This window comes from Arachis ipaensis, chromosome B9, assembly GCF_059453495.1.
Source record: "Arachis ipaensis isolate K30076 ecotype BB chromosome B9, ASM5945349v1, whole genome shotgun sequence".
Taxonomy (NCBI): domain Eukaryota; kingdom Viridiplantae; phylum Streptophyta; class Magnoliopsida; order Fabales; family Fabaceae; genus Arachis; species Arachis ipaensis.
Genome location: NC_142444.1, coordinates 44,843,764 through 44,863,262, shown reverse-complemented (window position 1 = coordinate 44,863,262; position 19,499 = coordinate 44,843,764).

The window sequence follows — 19,499 nt, the reverse complement described above, 5'->3', positions numbered from 1 at the left end:
ATGACCCGTGCCCTGTTTCACCCACTCTTCTTCTCTTCTTTCCATTTCTTTCCTTCTTCTCTTCTTTTCTTTCCGCCCTTCAACCATCATCCAACACTACCAATCACCATCTATCACCAACTCCTTTAGTTAGTTAGTTAGTTAGTTATTTAGTTAGATTAATTTTTGTTTGATTTTCTATTTTTCATGATAAGTGTTGGATTATTGATTTGATTTGCTGTTTCTTGATGTTGAAATTATTCAATGTTGGATTCATTATTGAGGTTATATTTTGTTACTTGGTTTTGAATTTTTCATGCTTAACCTTTTTGAACACCAAGTACTTGTGACATTGCCTTCAAAGCATTTTAAATCTTTTGAATTGCATGTTTTGGCCAGCATGTGATTTGATTTCATTATCTATGATGAGGCAATTGTGTATTGTTAATGCATTTTTTAGGTGATGCTTGTTTATGATTGACCTTTATTCATGCCACCTATTTCAAGCATTGAGATTTGTAGAATTCTAAAATTGGACCATAAGCTTACCTAGTGCCATATTTTTGAGCTTTCAAAGCTTTGTGGACCATGCTTGCTATGTGATTGATTTTCACTTCCATCTTCTTTTTTCTAAGTTCCATAGCACCCATGTGTTCCATTTCTATGTCACTTAGGTGTTGCATGTAACACCCTAATTAGCCTAAGATTTACCTCGCAGCATAAAGTAAAGGTTAATCAAAGGTTATGATAGTTCTAAGCTCATACATATAATATATAGAAAGAATAATATAATCTAGAATCCCAATGAAAGATATAGCTCAAAAATAGGATTTAAAAAGCGCAAAACGTACTAACGGAGCTACTAACTTAACGCACAAGATAAAGATATGATATAACAAAATAATAGAGTGTAGTATCATAAGAATCTAGCCACGGCTCGCAGAGTTTAAGCCAGCTAGCCATATATACAGACAAAACAGAAACCAGATAGTAAAATCAGCTTATACAAGTTTTTCTCTCTCAAAACAAGCCTCTAAGCAAAAGCAAAGTACAAAAGTGAGAGATATATAAACAAAATAAATCAAAGACTTTAAGAGTAACAGGATCCTCCGCTTCTGCCACCATCCAAGGAACTCACCGAGGTGGGTTGCGACCTGCATATGAAAAATACAACAGAAATATGGTATGAGAACCGGAGGTTCTCAGTATGGTAACAATGTCCAGTGATGTAGGATATAAGACCCCGGGATGCCAGAGGCAATCCTAGACTTCATATCCATCACAATATTTATCTTAAAACATACTAAAATAATCAAGCATAATTATATATATCTTAACATAAATAAACAGTGTACTCTATCTTAGGGAATTTCTATTCTAACCAAATACCGCTGTTCCACAGCCTTCACCGACCTATCCTCCATGCGATCCCATCGCCACCGCCTTTCGATCCTCCTCAATCCCAGTAGAAAACACAATTAAGTACAATGCAAGTAAAACACAAGTAAAGACATATATGGCAAGTAATTCAAGTAGTCAACTAGGCATGTTATACATTTAGGCAAACTCAATTAATCAAAGAAAACAAGCACATAAAGATGCATATGATGAATGTTTGTCCTATTGGCTCGTGATATCACTTGTCGGTCTGTAAATGCCAACCCGACACATCCTCTCGGATGTAGCCTTTTCTGCCATGCTAGAGATATAGTGCCCTACACACTCATGCAGCAGCGAATCTACTACGTCAGAGATATAGTTTCCTGCACACTCATGCAGTAGGGAGTCTACTACGCCAGGGATATAGACCTCGTACACTTCCTGCAGCAGATAAGGAAATAACCACAACAAATCATGCAGCAGAAAAATCTGCCACGCCGGAGATATAGGCTCCGCACACTCTCAACAACAACTCGTCATACAGCAGAACAATCTGCTACGCCGGAGATATAGACTCCGCACACTCTTAACAACAACTCGTCATGTAGCAGAACAATCTGCTACGCCGGAGATATAGGCTCCGCACACCCTTAACATTCATCAAGATCATCCTTTCTCTTCGTGTCCTCGACTCATCACAACCATCATCAATTAATAATTTCCATTCCGAACTCATTAGTTAATCAGTCCCTCAATTCTAGTACCATCCTTCTTTCTCACTCGACTAAACCCATCCTCAGTACACCAGAAACCTAAACCTCCGTTTGTTAACTTTTCAAAATGTCATCAACTGAATTTCTAAAGTTCTTTCCCAAGTTCTCATACCCAAAATTATGTCCAAAAGTCTTAAAATAGTGTCATAGAAGCTTACAATCTTGTTGGGAAAATGAGATAGTTGAAAACAAGATTTAAATTTGAGAAACATGGCGTGTGCGTACTCACAGGAGTGTGCTCACACACGCCCAGGAGAAGTTTTAAAAAGTGTGCGTACGCATAGAGGTGTGCGTATGCACAGGTACAAAATTTCTAAATTCTGTTCGCTCACACAAGCTGTGCTAGCGCCCTCAACAGACTTCCCTTCCCAACGTGTCCATGCGCACAGGGCTGTGCCTATGCACAAATTGTAAATCCTTAGTGGTTATGTGTGTGCACAAGCTGTGCTAGCGCTCTAAATAGGAAGCCTTTCCCTGCCTGTGCGTACCCACAAGTCTGTGCGTGCGCACAGGTTTAAAATTTCACAGGGTTGTGCGTACGCACATACCAGAAATTCCAAAATTCTGCAGCTTTGCAGAATTTCAGATTTTGACACCAATCTTTGAATGATCATAACTTCCTCTACAAAAATCCAAATTTTACAAACTTTATATCAATTTGAAGAGTTTTCAATAAGCTTTAATTTCAAACAAATTTCAACCAATTTTGAAAACTGAGACATAAGTTATGATCAGACAAAGTTCACTAAAAACTAACTTTTACCAAAAGTTAACACTTTACCAATTTCCTCATTTTCACAACTCAAACTAACTAAAACAAAATAAAACCTTTCCAAACTCTATTTTCCATCAAAATCTACCTTTTATAACATATTACATCATTTTCAATCATCAAACCTCAAATATATGATACCAAAGTCAATCCTCCACCAACACATTCACCAATAATCATTTTACCACTATCAATTCTCATCATCAACCTCATTTATGCTTTATATCAATATCCAAAAATATGAAATCATTCAAAGTCATCAAGCATCATACCTCAACATCATTATTTCTCAATATAACAATATCAATTCAACATGTATTACCAATCAACCATCATCAACAACCACATAAATCTAAACCTATCCTGTTGGTCACTAGCCTAAGTGTCCATGAATACTATATACTACATAGAGAAAACCAAAACCATACCTTTGCTGATTCTCAATATGAACCAAAACCCCAAATGAGCACAAGCTAAGCTTTCAACCACAAGCAAGTCTCCAATCACTCCAACATGCATCAACAATCACCAACAAGCTCCAATATTCAAGTTAATATCACACATGCACCATAAATCAAACATAGGATTTCATATATACACAAAACCACAAGAGATCAAGTGTTCTCACCTTACCAAAAGAGGATTGGGTAAAAACCCAATGGGAATCAAGTGATAGAGTGTACTTAAACACCTAAAATCACAAGATTTCACTCAAAACTAAACCAAAAACTCGAAATTCACAAGGGCACAAAAAACGGGCAAGGAATCTCGAGAAACTTACTACAAGGCTTATCTAGAAGTGACGGGCTTGGTGAGAGCTTTGCGTAGCCGCTAACGGCACGCGAATCGGAGCACCGTAGCTCGAATTATGGTCAAAAGAGTGATGAGATGAACAGTATTTCTTCTCTCCTCTCCCCTCTTCTCTTGCAGCTGTGTTGTGTGTGCGTTTGAAGAAGAATGAGCTGAATGGGGCTCATTAAAGAGGGTTTTATATGTTGAGCTTGGGCCCAACTTGGGTCCGGTCCAACCCATTTGCGTTTTTAGACCGTTTGGTCCAACTTTGGGCCAAACCTTTAAAATTAACGCCCGGTTTTTTACTTCTAATATTTTTCTAAGGCTTTTTACTGTTTTCACTCTTTCTCGCGTGGTACCGGGCAGACTTGAACCGGTTCAATCGATTCGACGGCTGGTTCGTAATTTTTCACAGTTTTTCGCAGAAAACACATTTTCTGACTCAGAAAAACCTACTGAGTCCAAAAATCATATTCGCTTCCCCAAGTTCTCATTCTAACTTTCCGGAACCTAATTTGGGAAATTAAACTATTCTTCTAATTAAACGGTATTTTGTAAAAACTCCGGTTCTTACATCCTCCCCTCCTTAAAAAGAATTTTGCCCTCGAAAATGCTAATCCGCATGCTTTCGCTGCGTCACTCTGATCGTTCGTCACCACAAGTCCGAAAATATAATACTCAAAGCATACGCTTACCTCTCGTCGGAGGATCCGACCCCATCGCATCACATGCATCCAAGGTAAACACACGTCCTGTTTGTTGATTCTGACCCTTATCTCGGTTCCTCCCGCGGCGACAATACTTGGATATATGTCCAGGCTTTCCATAAGTAAAACATAGATGACTTTCCCTCATATGGTGAAACTGAGCATCGTTGTCCTTTCCGAAGTTCCCATTTCTCTTAAAGCTTTGCCCCCTTGGTGGAAGGTAATCGCCACGTTCCCTATTGGAGTTTCCTCCATGAGTGTCCCTTGAGAGGCTACTGTCTTTGCATATTCCTCAACCACCCTCGCTTTGTTCACCAACTCGGAGAAGATCCGAATCTTCATAGGAGCCACAGCAGTCATGATATCATCCTTTAAGCCCCTTTGATACTTGATACACTTCCAACTTTCATAGGTCTCCGGGACACCCTGACACACCCTTGAAAACCTACAAAGCTCCTCAAACTTGCTTGTGTAGTCCGCCACAGACAAGAAATCTTGCTTCAGCTGCATAAGTTCCATCTCCTTCGCTTCTCTTGTAGACTTCGGAAAATACTTCTTGTAGAAGGCCGTTTGGAAAACATCCCATGGAACGTCAACATTCTGAAGCTGTAACAAGCGGCACTCTACTTGCCACCAATGCTGGGCCTCTCTCGCAAGTTGTAAGCAGCAAATTCTACATATTGGTTGTTCGGGACATGCTGTGCTTGTAAAGCACGCTCCATGGCCTGCAACTAATTGTCCATCTCGGTGGGGTTGGTTGATCCCCTGAAACTTGGAGGATGAACCCTGAGGAAAGTCACCAAGGTCATCAGAGCACCTCCCACATTATCCCCCATTTCCCTCAACATTGTCATTTGCGTTTCCTTTGCCACTCCCGTTTCCGTTCCCAGCCGGTTGGCCAAACCTCTGCACAGCTTGCAGAGTCACAGCAGCATTAGCCTCCATGGTGTTTGCAAGATTCGCCATCGCCGCCATAAATTTGCCATGGCTATTCGTCGGTCGCGCATTCCTACTCTCGGCTCGAGAACATGTACGACCTCATTCGCGAGTGGCTATTAGGGTTCCTGTCTACACCAAACAATCGATATCAAGGTAATTAATTTTAATATCAAAAGCCTAGTGCTTCAATTATCCCAAACAGGCACTTACAAACAAGCATTCTATGCAATATCAAGTAGATAACCTAATAGCATCAAAGAAAAAGACACACAGTGTATGCAATAAAGCACAATCGGTCCATCCCTCAGGCTCACGAGGACGAATCGCTCTGATACCACTAAATATAACACCCTAATTAGCCTAAGCTTTACCTCGCATCATAAAGCAAAGGATAATCAAAGGTTACGACAGTTCTAAGCTCATACATATAATATATAGAAAGAATAATATAATCTAGAAGCCGGATGAAAGATATAGCTCAAAAACAGAATTTGAAAAGCGCAAAACGTACTAACGGAGCTACTAACTTAACGCACAAGATAAAGATATGATATAACAAAATAATATAGTATAGTATTATAAGAATCTAGCCATGGCTCGCGGAGTTTAAGCCGGCTAGCCACATATACAGACAAAACAGAAACCAGACAGTAAAATCAGCTTATACAAGTTTTTCTCTCTCAATACAAACCTCTAGGCAAAAGCAAAGTACAAAAGTGAGAGATATATAAACAAAATAAATCAAAGACTCCAAGAGTAACAGGATCCTCCGCTTCTGCCACCATCCAAGCAACTCACCGAGGTGGGTTGCGACCTGCATCTGAAAAACACAACAGAAATATGGTATGAGAATCAGAGGTTCTTAGTATGGTAACAGTGCCCAGTGATGTAGGATATAAGACCCCGGAACACCAGAGGAAATCTTAGACTTCATATCCATCACAAGATTTATCTTAAAGCATACTAAAACAATGAAGCATAATTATATAAATCTTAACATAAATAAACAGGGTACTCTATCTTAGGGAATTTCTATTCTAACCAAACACCGCTGTCCCATAGCCTTCACCGACCTATCCTCCATGCGATCCCATCGCCACCGCCTTCCGAACCTCCTCAATCCCAGTAGAAAACACAATTAAGTACAATGCAAGTAAAACACAAGTATAGACATATATGGCAAGTAATTCAAGTAGGCAATTAGGCTTGTTATACATTTAGGCAAACTCAATTAATCAAAGCAAACAAGCACATAAAAGATGCATATGATGAATGTCTATCCTTGATAAACCCCAATTTTGTGGTTTATCTTGTGCTTATTTTTGGGAATTTTATCACCTTTTCCCACATTTATTCAATGAAATAGCATGGTTTTGTAATTCTCCCTTAAATTGTGCTTAAGTGTAAAAACATGCTTTTTAGGCCCTTAAATTGGTGATTTTAATTTACTTTAATTCCATTCGATGTCTTGATGTGTTTGTTGAGTGATTTCAGGTTCATAAGGCAAGTATGGGATGGAAGAAATGAAGAGAAAAGCATACAAAGTGGAGAATGCATGAGGAAACAAGGATTTGGAGTACATCAACCCACGCGCACGCGCAGAAGATGTGCACGCATGGAAGTGAAGTTGCATGGCGACGCGTACGCGCACGTGACGCATACGCGTGGATAGGAAAATTGCCAAGCGACGCGCACGCGTGACCTACACGTACGCGTCGATGCTCGCACGTAACTCACTTAAAGGCAAAACGCTGGGGGCAATTTCTGAGCTACTGATAAACCCCAATTTTGTGGTTTATATTGTGTAGAATTTAGGAGGTTTTGTCAATATTTCTCACAGTTATTCACAAGAAATGTATGGTTTTGTGTTCACTTCCTAATATTTCCCCATGATGAAAAACATGCTTATTTTTCCTCAAAATTGCCATATTTTAATCCTCTTCTATTGCCATTCGATGCCGTGATGTATTTGTTGAGTGATTTCAGGAATTATAGGGTAGAAATGTCCTAGAAGAGAGAAAGAAAGCATGTACCAAAGGGAGGAACATGAAGACTTGAAATTTTGGAAAAAGCAGCATCGATGCGCACGCGTGGGAAGCTGTACATGACCTCATTAAAGGAAATTGTGCCTGGCAATATCTGAGGCTCATCAGGCCCAATTTTAAGCTGTTTCTGCATGGAAAAGACCTAAGGATGCTAGGGGGAAAAGGGAGGATCAACCATTTTACACTAAGACACAATTTTTAGCTAGTTTTTGTTTCTTTGTTCTTATAAAGAGAGAAAACCTTGTTCCTCTCTAGATCTAGTTTTAATTTGATCTTCCCTTGTTGAATTGTGAATTGGATCTTGTTAATTACTAGTTTTAATTGTTCAATTTGAATTTCCTAGTATAATTTTGCTTATATCTTGTGATAGTTTTATGAATTCTTGTCAATTGTCATTTTATACCCATTTTATATTCTTGTTGATGTTATATTGATGATTTCTATGTTTAATTGTGTTGTTTGGATGATTGTATGTTGACAACTGTTAGTGGGTACTTGTTGATTTTAATTTAATTGCTATTTTGAACATGTCTTTTGTTAATGTTTACCATGTGTTTGATGAAATATTTACTTTGATTATGGAGTAGTTTTCTTTACTATTGGCCTAGGCCAAGGGAATTGGGTAAACTTGAGTCATTGGGTCTAATGGATTTGATGATTTGGGAGCCCTTAGTGGTCAATTTGATAACCATTGACGCTAACCTCCTACTAAGTCAATTAGTAGTGAGGTTAGAACTTATGGATTGATGTTGACCAAACCATTTGACGTACTTCAAGTATAGAAGTAGACGTAATGAGTTTGGTTCCTCATAATTGTTATGATATGGTTATTAGACAAGGATGGTGACCCCAATTCCCATGCCTAGCTAAGAGTTGCTTTTATTATTCATACTTGAAAACCAAAATTCCCAATCACTTGCCTTAGTTATAGTTACTTGTTTAGCTTAGAATAGAATCATATTGAATGTTACTTTGTTAGTTTGAAATCACTCATATCTTGCTTAGTTGATTGAATTAGTTTCTTGCAATCTAAGATTACTTGCTTGTTAAGATTCCCATTTATTTTTATGCTCATAACTCACAACCCCGGATTTCTAACCAATGTTGAAGCACATGTTTGCCCATTCCTTGTGAGACGACCCGAGGTTAGAATACTTTGGTTATTTCTATTGGGGTTGAACTTGTGACAACCAAATCCCTCTTCTAAATTTGATGCCCGAGGATTGTTGTTGGTAGAGCTATACTTGCAACGCAGTTTTATTGAGAAAAATCTTTACTAATACACCCTTGGGTCACCATCAAATTTTTGGCGCCGTTGCCGGGGAGTGGTTGCAACATATGACTTGATATTGGTTATGTGAATATGTGAATATTGTAGATATTTTAATTGCTTTCAATACTTAGCTATAGTTTAAATTTCTTTTATATTTGTGCTATGACTCTCAAGTTTGATGACTCGGTCTCAACTGAATTCTAGCTTAGCCGATTTTGATCCCGAGATTGAAAGAACTTTGTTACATACTCAGCAAGCTAGACAGCGGTTGGATTATACGACTAGTACTTCGGCCTCTCTTGAGGAACATACCGAATCACTAGGCAGTACCGAGAGTGACTTGGAGTCCACTACTTCCTATTCTTCTGTTGGCACTAATAATACGTCTTTACATCCTACAGGTGAGCCACACATGGCGAGCCACGACGGATCACTTTGCATGAGCAAGGAGCTCCAGATATCACACTTCAACCGTTGCAAGCAAGGTATCTTAACCTTGATCCAAACTTTGAATTGAAGGGTAGCTTGATACATCTACTTCCTAAATATCATAGGTTGCCGGGCCAAGACCCCATCCGACATCTAAGAGATTTTCAAGTTGCTTGTTCTATGGCTTGAAGGCATGGAGCCGATGAGGTGGCTATCATGGTTTTTGCCTTCCCTTTCTCTCTTGAAGGGCAAGCAAAGACATGGTTTTATTCGCTACCGGATGAGATTGCTACTAATTGGGATTTCTTGAGAAGAGAGTTTCTAGATAAATTCTTTCCACCGGAGAAGACCGACTACATCCGGAAAGAGATTTCGGGCATAATGCAAAGAGACCAAGAGAGTTTGTATGAGTATTGGTCTCGGTTCAAGAGGCTATTGGAATCTTATCCGCATCATGGAATGAACACTCACTTGCTCATTAGCTACTTCATCGGAGGTCTTTGTGTGGAAGATAGAAGATTGCTTACCGCTTCTAGCGGTGGTTCCCTTTCGAAAAATAAGACGGAGGGAGAAGCTTGGAATTTGATAAAGGATGTTGCCGAGGCTACACAACACACAAGGGTGAGAAGTAATCCTCTCAAGGGTGTAGTAGAACCATCTCTTTCCGAATCAAGTCTAACCAAAGCACTTGGGGATATGACTACCATCCTTACCCAAATACAAAAGGATCAAAAGGAATATTACTCCATCCAAGCTGTCAAAGCCCCGCCTCCAATTGCTCAACTTGAAGGCCCTCCTAGGATTTGTGGTTTGTGCTCTAGCACCACACATTACACTGATCAATGCCATCAAATTCAAGAGGAACATGCTCTTGTAGTAGCCAATGTGAATTACAACAACCGTCTACCTTACCCCTCTCAAGGCCAAAACAATTACCATTAAGGTGGTAATCAACATCAAGGGTAGAGGGATAATGCACAAGGAAGCAATCAAAACCAAAGATGGAACAACTCTTCTTCTCCCCACAACAACAACCAATCTTCATCCCAACACCACCATAACAACACCAACTACCAAGCCAACCAAGGTCACTCCAACCAAAACCAAAACAACTACACCAAGTACCAAGCACCACACCATAGACAACAAAACTAAAACCAAACTCCTCCATCTTCCAACAATCAAATTGATGAGCTTAGAGCCGCCATGGAGAAGCGAGATGAGAACAACAAGGCTCAATTCGATGCCTTGGGCGCTGAATTGGCTAACCTCACCAACATGCTCTCAAAGATGACCATGTCCAACCAAACACCAACTCCCAACAACAACCCCAACCAACCCTCAAGTTCTTCCAACCTTCCATCCCAACCCCAACCAAACCCAAAGGGAGGTCTCAATGCCATCACTCTACGGTCGGAAACTACATTAGAGAAAATACCTCCAAGGGTCGTGGGAGACATTCATGAGGAAGAAATGGTTGTTGAAGCTACACATGAAGAGGAGGTGGTAGACAAAAGGCATGAGGAAGAAGGAGTAAACCTCAAGGAACCCAAGAGAAAAGCTATAGTGGACGAGTCCATTCCTATTCCATTCCCTTCCATGGTGAAGAAAGCGAAGAAGACACCGAAATTTGATTTGAACATGCTTCAAGTGTTCAAGAAGGTTGAGGTAACCATACCCCTTCTTGATGCTATTCAACAAATTTCGAAGTATGAAAAATTTTTGAAAGACTTGTGTACACACAAAGATAGGATGGGATAATTGGAGACATTATCCTTGGGTAGTTCAATTTCTTCCTTGATAGAACCTATTCCAAAGAAATATGGTGACCCTGGACCTTGCTTAGTGTCTTGTTGTATTGGTGGACGCACTTTTCATGATTGTATGTGTGACTTGGGAGCTTGTGTAAGCATCATGCCACTTTCTATCTATGTGCGGTTGAATTTAGCTCCATTAAAGAAGTCGGCGGTGAGGTTTGCCTTAGCCGATAAAAGTGTGATCACAGTGATGGGAATAGCGGAATATGTACTTGTGGCGATCAAGGATTTGGTTTTCCAGTTGACTTTTACATCCTTGAAATGCCCCCAACAGAAAATAGAAGCTCATCCTCTGTCCTACTTGGTAGACCCTTCCTCAAGACCTCTAAATTCAAGTTAGGTGCCTTTACCGGCACATATTCCTTTGAGGTTGGAGACAAGACTATCAAGTTCAATTTAGAGGAAGGCATGAAGCATCCTCCCGAAGAACATTTCGTGCTCCGATGTGATGTAATTGATGAATTGATAGAGGAAGTGCAAGAAGAAGACCACAACAAGTTGTGCTACCCTATTGTTGAGGAGACGGATGAACAAAAGGATAAACATGAGAAAGTTGTCAAGAATGAACTCCATGAGCTTGATGAAAAGGAACCCCAGCTTGAGGTAAAAAGTGAACTGAAGCCCCTTCCATCTCATCTGAAGTATGCTTTTTTAGAGGACAACCAAGGGTTTCTGGTCATTATTGCTAGTGAGCTTTCAAGTGAAGAAGAAGAAAGAATCCTAGATATTCTAAGAAAGTACAAGAAAGCAATAGGATGGAACCTAGCGGATATTGTGGGAATTGACCCCCGCAAGTGCATGCATAGGATATATCTCCAAGATGGAGCTAGGCCGGTTAGGCAACCGCAAAGGAGGCTCAACCCGACCATCCTCGATGTAGTGAAGAAAGAGGTCACCAGATTACTGGATGCGGGTATCATATACCCAATAGCCGACAGTAAGTGGGTGAGCCCAGTTCAAGTTGTTCCCAAGAAGTCGGGCATCACAACGGTCAAGAAGGACGACGGTGAAATGGTCACTAAAAGAGTATAAAATGCATGGCGAGTATGTATTGATTATAGAAGACTGAACGCCGCTATGGAACGACCATTATCCCTTACCCTTCATCGATCAGATGCTAGACCGCTTGGCAGGTAAATCTCACTACTGCTTCCTTGATGGATTTACTGGTTACTTTTAGATACATATTGCTCCTGAAGATCAGGAGAAGACCACGTTTACTTATCCGTTTGGCACCTCTGCCTATAAAAGGATGCCATTTGGACTATGTAACGCACCCGCTACTTTTCAACGGTGCATGACGAGTGTCTTCTCCGATCTAATGGAGACTTGTCTGGAAGTCTTTATGGATGACTTCAGCGTTTATGGTACTTCATTTGATTGTTGTCTGGAGAGCTTGGCCAAGGGCTTAGCTAGATGTGTTGACACTAGCCTTGTCTTAAATTTTGAAAAATGTCACTTCATAGTACGACAAGGCATAGTGTTAGGGCATGTAGTATCTCATGAAGGAATTTCTGTAGACCCGGCCAAGGTTGATGTTATCACCACTTTACCTCACCCCTCATCTGTGAGGGAGGTCCGCTCGTTTTTGGGACATGCAGGATTCTATAGGCGCTTTATCAAGGATTTCAGCAAGATTGCTTTGCCATTGTCGCGCCTACTCCAAAAAGATATGGATTTTGAGTTTGATAGTGAATGCGTGAAAGCTTTTGAAGAGCTAAGGAGAATTCTTACCACGGCACCAATTGTGCGAGGCCCGAACTGGACGTTGCCATTTGAGATAATGTGCGATGCGTCAAATCATGCTGTAGGTGCCGCACTTGCACAGCGCGATGGTAAACTCCCTTATGTCATTGCTTACTCTTCTAAGACACTAGATGCAGAACAATCCAACTATACCACTACTGAAAAAGAACTCTTAGCTATTGTCCATGCTCTAGATAAATTCAGATCTTATTTGCTAGGGTCAAAGATAGTGGTATACACGGATCATGCAGCTTTAAAGTACTTATTGACAAAGAATGAATCAAAGCCTAGACTCATACGTTGAATCTTGCTTTTGCAAGAATTCGACATTGAGATTAGGGACCGGAGTGGATCTCAAAACTTGGTTGCGGATCATTTAAGCCGCATTGAGAATTTAAAATTTGATCCATTTCCAATCAATGACTCATTCCCATTGGATAGTTTGCATGTTGTGTCGGATAGCTTTCCTTGGTTTGCCCTAATGGCGAACTACTTGGTTGCGAAAATCTTCCCTCCCAACTTTTTGAAAAACCAAAGGGACAAGTTAAGGAGTGATTCCAAATACTATATTTGGGATGACCCTCACTTGTGGAAGAGAGGCGTGGACCAAGTAATTCGAAGATGTATCCCGGAATCTGAAACCCAACCAATTCTTGAAGCTTGTCATTTGTCCGAATGTGGTGGCCACTTTGGCCCACAAAGGACCGCTAAAAAAGTGTTGGATTGTGGATTCTGGTGGCCAACCTTATTCAAGGATGCTAACCGGTTATGTGTGTCTTGCCATCAGTGTCAGAGGTCGGGAAACACATCCCAAAGGGATGAAATGCCTCAGCAACCTATGTTGTTCTGTGAGATATTTGATGTATGGGGCATTGACTTTATGGGACCATTTTCCAACTCTAGTGGGTATCTGTATATTCTGTTAGCGGTTGACTATGTGTCAAAGTGGGTAGAGGCCATACCTACCCGCCTCAGCAACCTATGTTGTTCTGTGAGATATTTGATGTATGGGGCATTGACTTTATGGGACCGTTTTCCAACTCTAGTGGGTATCTGTATATTCTGTTAGCGGTTGACTACGTGTCAAAGTGGATAAAGGCCATACCTACCCGCCTTGACGATGCCAATGCCGTTGTTTCTTTTATTAGGAATCACATTGTGTACCGTTATGGGTCGCCACGAGCAATCATGAGCGACCAAGGATCCCACTTTTGTAACAGGAAGGTAGAAGCATTGCTCAAGTGCTATGGAGTGTCGCATAAGGTTGCTACTGCTTATCATCCGCAAACAAATGGACAAGAGAAAGTGTCCAACCGGGAAATTAAGAGGATTCTGGAGAAAGTGGTCAATCCTCAAAGAAAGGATTGGAGCCTCCGGTTAGGAGATGCACTATGGGCGTATAGAACGGCCTACAAGACTCCGATAGGGATGAGTCCCTTCCGGATCGTCTATGGTAAGGCATGCCATCTTCCGGTGAAAATTGAGCATCGAGCCTATTGGTCGGTAAAGCAGTGTAACATGGATTTAGCCAAGGCAAGTGAAGCTAGGAAGCTACAACTAGAGGAGCTTGAGTGTTTGAGGAACGAGTCATATGAGAATGCCCGGATCTATAAAGAGAAGACGAAGGCATTTCATGACCATCACATCCAGAAGAAGGACTTTCAAGAAGGTGATGAAGTCCTCCTATACAACTCAAGGCTTCGATTTATGCCTGGCAAGCTCCGTTCTAGATGGGAAGGACCTTTCAAGGTGAAGGAGATAAAGCCATATGGAGTGGAGGAGTTGTTTGATTCCAAGAGTGAAGCAACTTTCAAAGTGAATAGACATAGAGTGAAGAAGTATTGATAAACCACTATTTTATGGTTTATCTTGTGCTCAATTGAGTGGATTTTATCAATCTTTCATACACTTATTCATACTATTTGCATGGTTTTACATTCTCCTTCCTGATTTTGTGCTATGATTGAAAACATGCTTCTTTGGCCTTATATTTGCTAATATTAATCCTCTCTCATTACCATTAGATGACTTGATATGTGTGTTAAGTAATTTCAAATTTATAGGGAAGGAATGACTTAGAGGATGGAAAGGAAGCATACAAAAATGGAAGGAATACAAGAAGTTGAAGGAACTGCAAAGTTGTCAGCCTGACCCTCTTGCACTAAAACTATCATAACATGAGCTACAGAGGTCCAAACGACGCGGTTCTAGTGGCGTTGGAAAGCTAACATCTAGGGCTTCGATTTGATATATAATATGCCATAGTTTCCTTGACGCTAGGCGATGCGAACGCGCGCTCCACGCGGATGCGTCGCAGTGGCAAAAATCAGCGTGGCAGATTTCTTCTCCAACGATTTCTGGGCTGTTTTCGACCCAGTTTGCGGCCTAGAAAATACAGATTAAAGGCTATAAAGTGGGGGAATCTATTCATTCATGATCATCAGCTCACAATTCATAATTTTCACAATTTAGATGTAGTTTTTAGAGAGAGAGGTTCTCTCCTCTCTCTTAGGTTTTAGGATTAGGATTCCTCTTAAAGGATTTAGGATTTCAACTCTTCATCAGGTTCAATATTTCTCTTACTTTATATTTCTCTTTTACTTTCAGATACTTTAATGCTCTCATTTAATTACTTATGTTGCCAAATTGGCTTATGAACTCTCTATGTTTAGATTGATTTTCTCTTATTAATGCAATTGAGGTATTTCAGATTTATGATTCTTGTTTAGCTTTTTATATTCTTGGCTTTAATTGATTAACTGGAGGCTCTTGAGTTTTTAACTTATTGTGATTGATTGTTATGTCGGCTAATTGACTGGAATTCCACTAACTCTAGTCTTTCCTTAGGAATTGGCTAGGACTTGGGAATCTAACTAACTAGTTCACTTGACTTTCCCTTGCTTTCGTAAAGGTTAACTAAGTGGGATTAACTTCAATTCTCATAGGAGTAACTAGGATAGGACTTCCAAATTTTCATACCTTGCCAAGAGTTTATTTTACAATTATTTATTTATTTATTTTACTTGTCGTTTAAATTACTTGTTCCTTACTTTCAAAACCCCTAATTTACAAAACTCATAACCAATAATAAGAACACCTCCCTGCAGTTTCTTGAGAAGACGACCCGAGGTTTGAATACTTCGATTTATAAATTTTATTGGGTTTGTTACTTGTGACAACCAAAACGTTTGTAAGAAAGGTTGATTGCTTGGTTTAGAAACTATACTTGCAACGAGAATTTATTCTGAATTCTAAACCGTCGATCATTCCGTTCTTCAAAATGGCGCCGTTGCCGGGGAATTGCAAATGTGTGCCTTATTATTGGTTATTGTAAATATTTACTTTTTGCCTGTTTATTTGGTTTTATTTTTTATTTTTTTTTTACTTTTTCGTAATTAAGAGGTTATTGCTCTTTATTTTAATTGATTTATTTTTCGAAAATCACAAAGAAAAAATTATATCTTTTTCAAAATCTTATCTTATCTTATTTCAAAAACAAATTTCAAATTTCAATATTTAAATTCAAAAATTCAAAATCCAAATTTAAAATTTTAAATTTTAAATTTTAAAAATCAAACCTTTTCAAAATTTAAATCTTTTTCAAATCTTTATCTTATATTGTTGACTTCTTCAAAATTCAAATTTCAAAATTTAAATTTCAAATTTCAAATTTCAAAATTTAATTTTCAAATTCAAAATTTAAATTTCAATAACCTTTTAATTTAAATTTATTTTTATTTTCATTTTTAATTTTTATTTGCTATTATGAGTTATCACCCCCATCGCTTTGAGTTTGGTCCCAATGCTGTTGCAAGGAATGGAAATTATAACAGGAACATGCATCAAGGTTAAAACAATCGGAGATGGAAGGAGCCACGAGGATCTGATCAACCCTTTCGGCAACATCACCTTCCAAGATACCATGGACAACGACCATCCTACAATGCATGCCAAGACAATAGATATGGTGGACCCCCTTGTAATTACCAGCAAGCTCCATCATATGCCAATGAACCACCTCCTCAAAATAGCTTTGGACCACCATACTCACAAGCCCCTTTCCACCATTCACCTCCACATGACCATAACCCGTATCCACCATACCAACCACCTTATGAGCCAAATGAACCATACACAGCACCACCCCCATTCCAACACAACTACTCTCATGAACCACCACCTCAATATACACCATCTCCTTATCATTATCAAGATGAACCACCTTCCTACCGTGAACCCTTTCTCCCAACTAATGAACCCTCCTATCCACCCCAAACCTCCATGGAGAAAGCACTTACCGATCTAAACTCTACTATACAAGCTCTCGTCACCCAAATCAGACCACTAAATACCTTCAACAATCAACCCTCAAGCTCTAGTGCACTTCCTTTTCAACCACAGAATGATCTCTCCATCCTATCACCACCATCCATGGAAGAGCACCCACATCCATCAATCCAAGAGCAACATGATTTCAATGATTCTATTGACATGGAACAAGAAAGAAGGGATCATCTTCGCGAATCTATACTTCATAAGGAGCTAGAGAAGGCCCTAAAGGTGAAGGTAGTAAAGACCCTTGAAGTCGAAGGAGTGGTTGAAGAATTAGTGAAGGAAGACATCAAGGAGGAGTCTGATTTTGTCTTAGAGCAAGAGGAGGCCCAAAATGTGGAGATAGGAGAGACCCTTAAAGATGAAAGAATAGTTGAAAGGAGTTATCATAGAAAGAAAATCATCAAGGATGAGTACGATTTTTTATTAAAACTACTAGACAAAGCAGTAATTATTGAAGAGGAAGAAGTGGTTGAAGACCTGGGAGATGCTGAACCTCCATGGGAAAGTCAAGACATAGAGCCTCCTTCCAAGACGGTTGCATTTGATGTTAAGGAGGGTGTACAACCTCCAAGGCATGTCATGGTTAAGGAATTGGAAGAGGTCGATCAAGAGATGGAGATTCAAGAAGAAGAAGCACAGCCCCCCATGCCCTTGGAAAGCAGTGAAGAGGAGATTGAATTGGAAGAAAGCTACCAAGAGGAAGAGGTTGAAATTGAAGAAGCTTACAAGGAGGTGGAAGTTGTCAGAGAAGAGCACAAAGGAGTGGAGCTTGCAAATTCGTTAGAAATACCTCTCCCAAGGCCATTACCGTCCAACCAACGTTCAAGTGGGTAAAATTCTTATCCTTGACCTTTACTTTCCCACTTGAATATGGGCTACTAGAGACGGATGGTCAGCTTAGAGCTCTTTGTGGCATTAAGAGTAAGAGGAAGATGGTCAGTGGTAAGAATTGTCCTGCAAGGTTCATGATGGTTGGAAGCTTTAAGTTTAAACGCAAAGGTTGGTGTAAAGCTCAACTGAATGGGTCTAGGAAGTTGTTTAGCTGCTTTAGTGAGAATTCAAATTGCTTGCTACCCGGATGGAATCATAATGATCAACAAGAAGATGGGTGCAAAAGCAAGATTTGGGACCCTGGAATTCATTCTGGCAATCAACACTCTTGGGGCCTTGTCACTTGCTTTAACTTACTTGAAGGCTTTCTGCGCCTAGTTTCGGATCCCGGAGGCTGTTGGCATTCCAAATATTGGTGGAGATTTCTGGATGAATTCAAGCACAAGCCACCATAACAGGAAGCTCATCAAATGTCCAACTTAAGGACTTTAACTAAAAGTGCTAGGTGGGAGACAACCCACCATGGTATGATCGTCCCTTTTTCAGTTTTAATTCTAGTATGTTTTGTTTGTTTTTGAGTTTTAATTGGACCTGGAATCATGCATAACATTCATATTAGCATTGCATTCTGCATACTGCATTATTATTAAAAAAAAAAAGCACGCACGCGACGCGGAAGCGTCGCTGACGCGTCTGCGTCACAAGTGCATTAGGAAGAAAAGAAAAGTGAACAGAGAGTCACGCGAGAGCGTGGCTGGAGGCATGCCTTAGGCACAAATATGCCCACGCGACCGCGTCGCCGACGCGGCCGCGTCATTTGAAAAATAGCTTCCCCACATGTCCGTGTCACCCACGCGAACGCGTGGCTCTATAAAATCGACGTAAAGGGGTGTTTGGCAGCATGTTAGGCTGGAATGGGGCTGAAACGGTGCTAGAAGCCCAAGCCTTACCACGCGAACGCGTGCCCCACGCGTCCGCATCGTTTTGCAAATATGGTCATCCACGCGATCGCGTCACCCACGCGAACGCGTCACCCCAGATTTTTGGCAAAAATGCATTTAAATAGAGAGTTGTGCGTACGCGAGGCTTCTCTCGCGCCACTAGCACAACTCGAGTCACGCGTCCGTGTGCCCCACGCGTCTGCATCACCTGACCTTATCGCGCACCACGCGACCGCGACAGTCACGCGTCTGCGTCGCCTGCGCCGCACAACTTATCCAGATCAGCGCCAATTATCTTATCTTTTCTTTTCTAATCCTAATTTCTTCTATCTTTTCTTCTTTCTTCTTCCTTTTCTTACTTTCTTCTTCTTCATCTCTTTAACTTTTCATCCCTCTTCACTTCCATTCTATTTCATTTAATTTATTTGCATACTTTCATTCATTGCATTATTTTTATTGGTGTTAGAAATTTATTTGGGTCATTATTTTCTATATTTTTGTGGATTATTAAAATGGTTTGACAATTATATATTACTTTTTAAAGGGTTGCTTGCATGTTCAATTTAATACTTTCAATAGCTTATTTACCATGCATGCTATGTGTTTGTGAAAACGCCCGTATGGCATTGTGCACTATTTTTAGATTTCTTTTATTCTACTACTCTAAATGCTTGCTTTTCACAAAACCCTTTTTATATTTTATTAATTAAATATAATTGTTATTACAAACATGTTGTTAA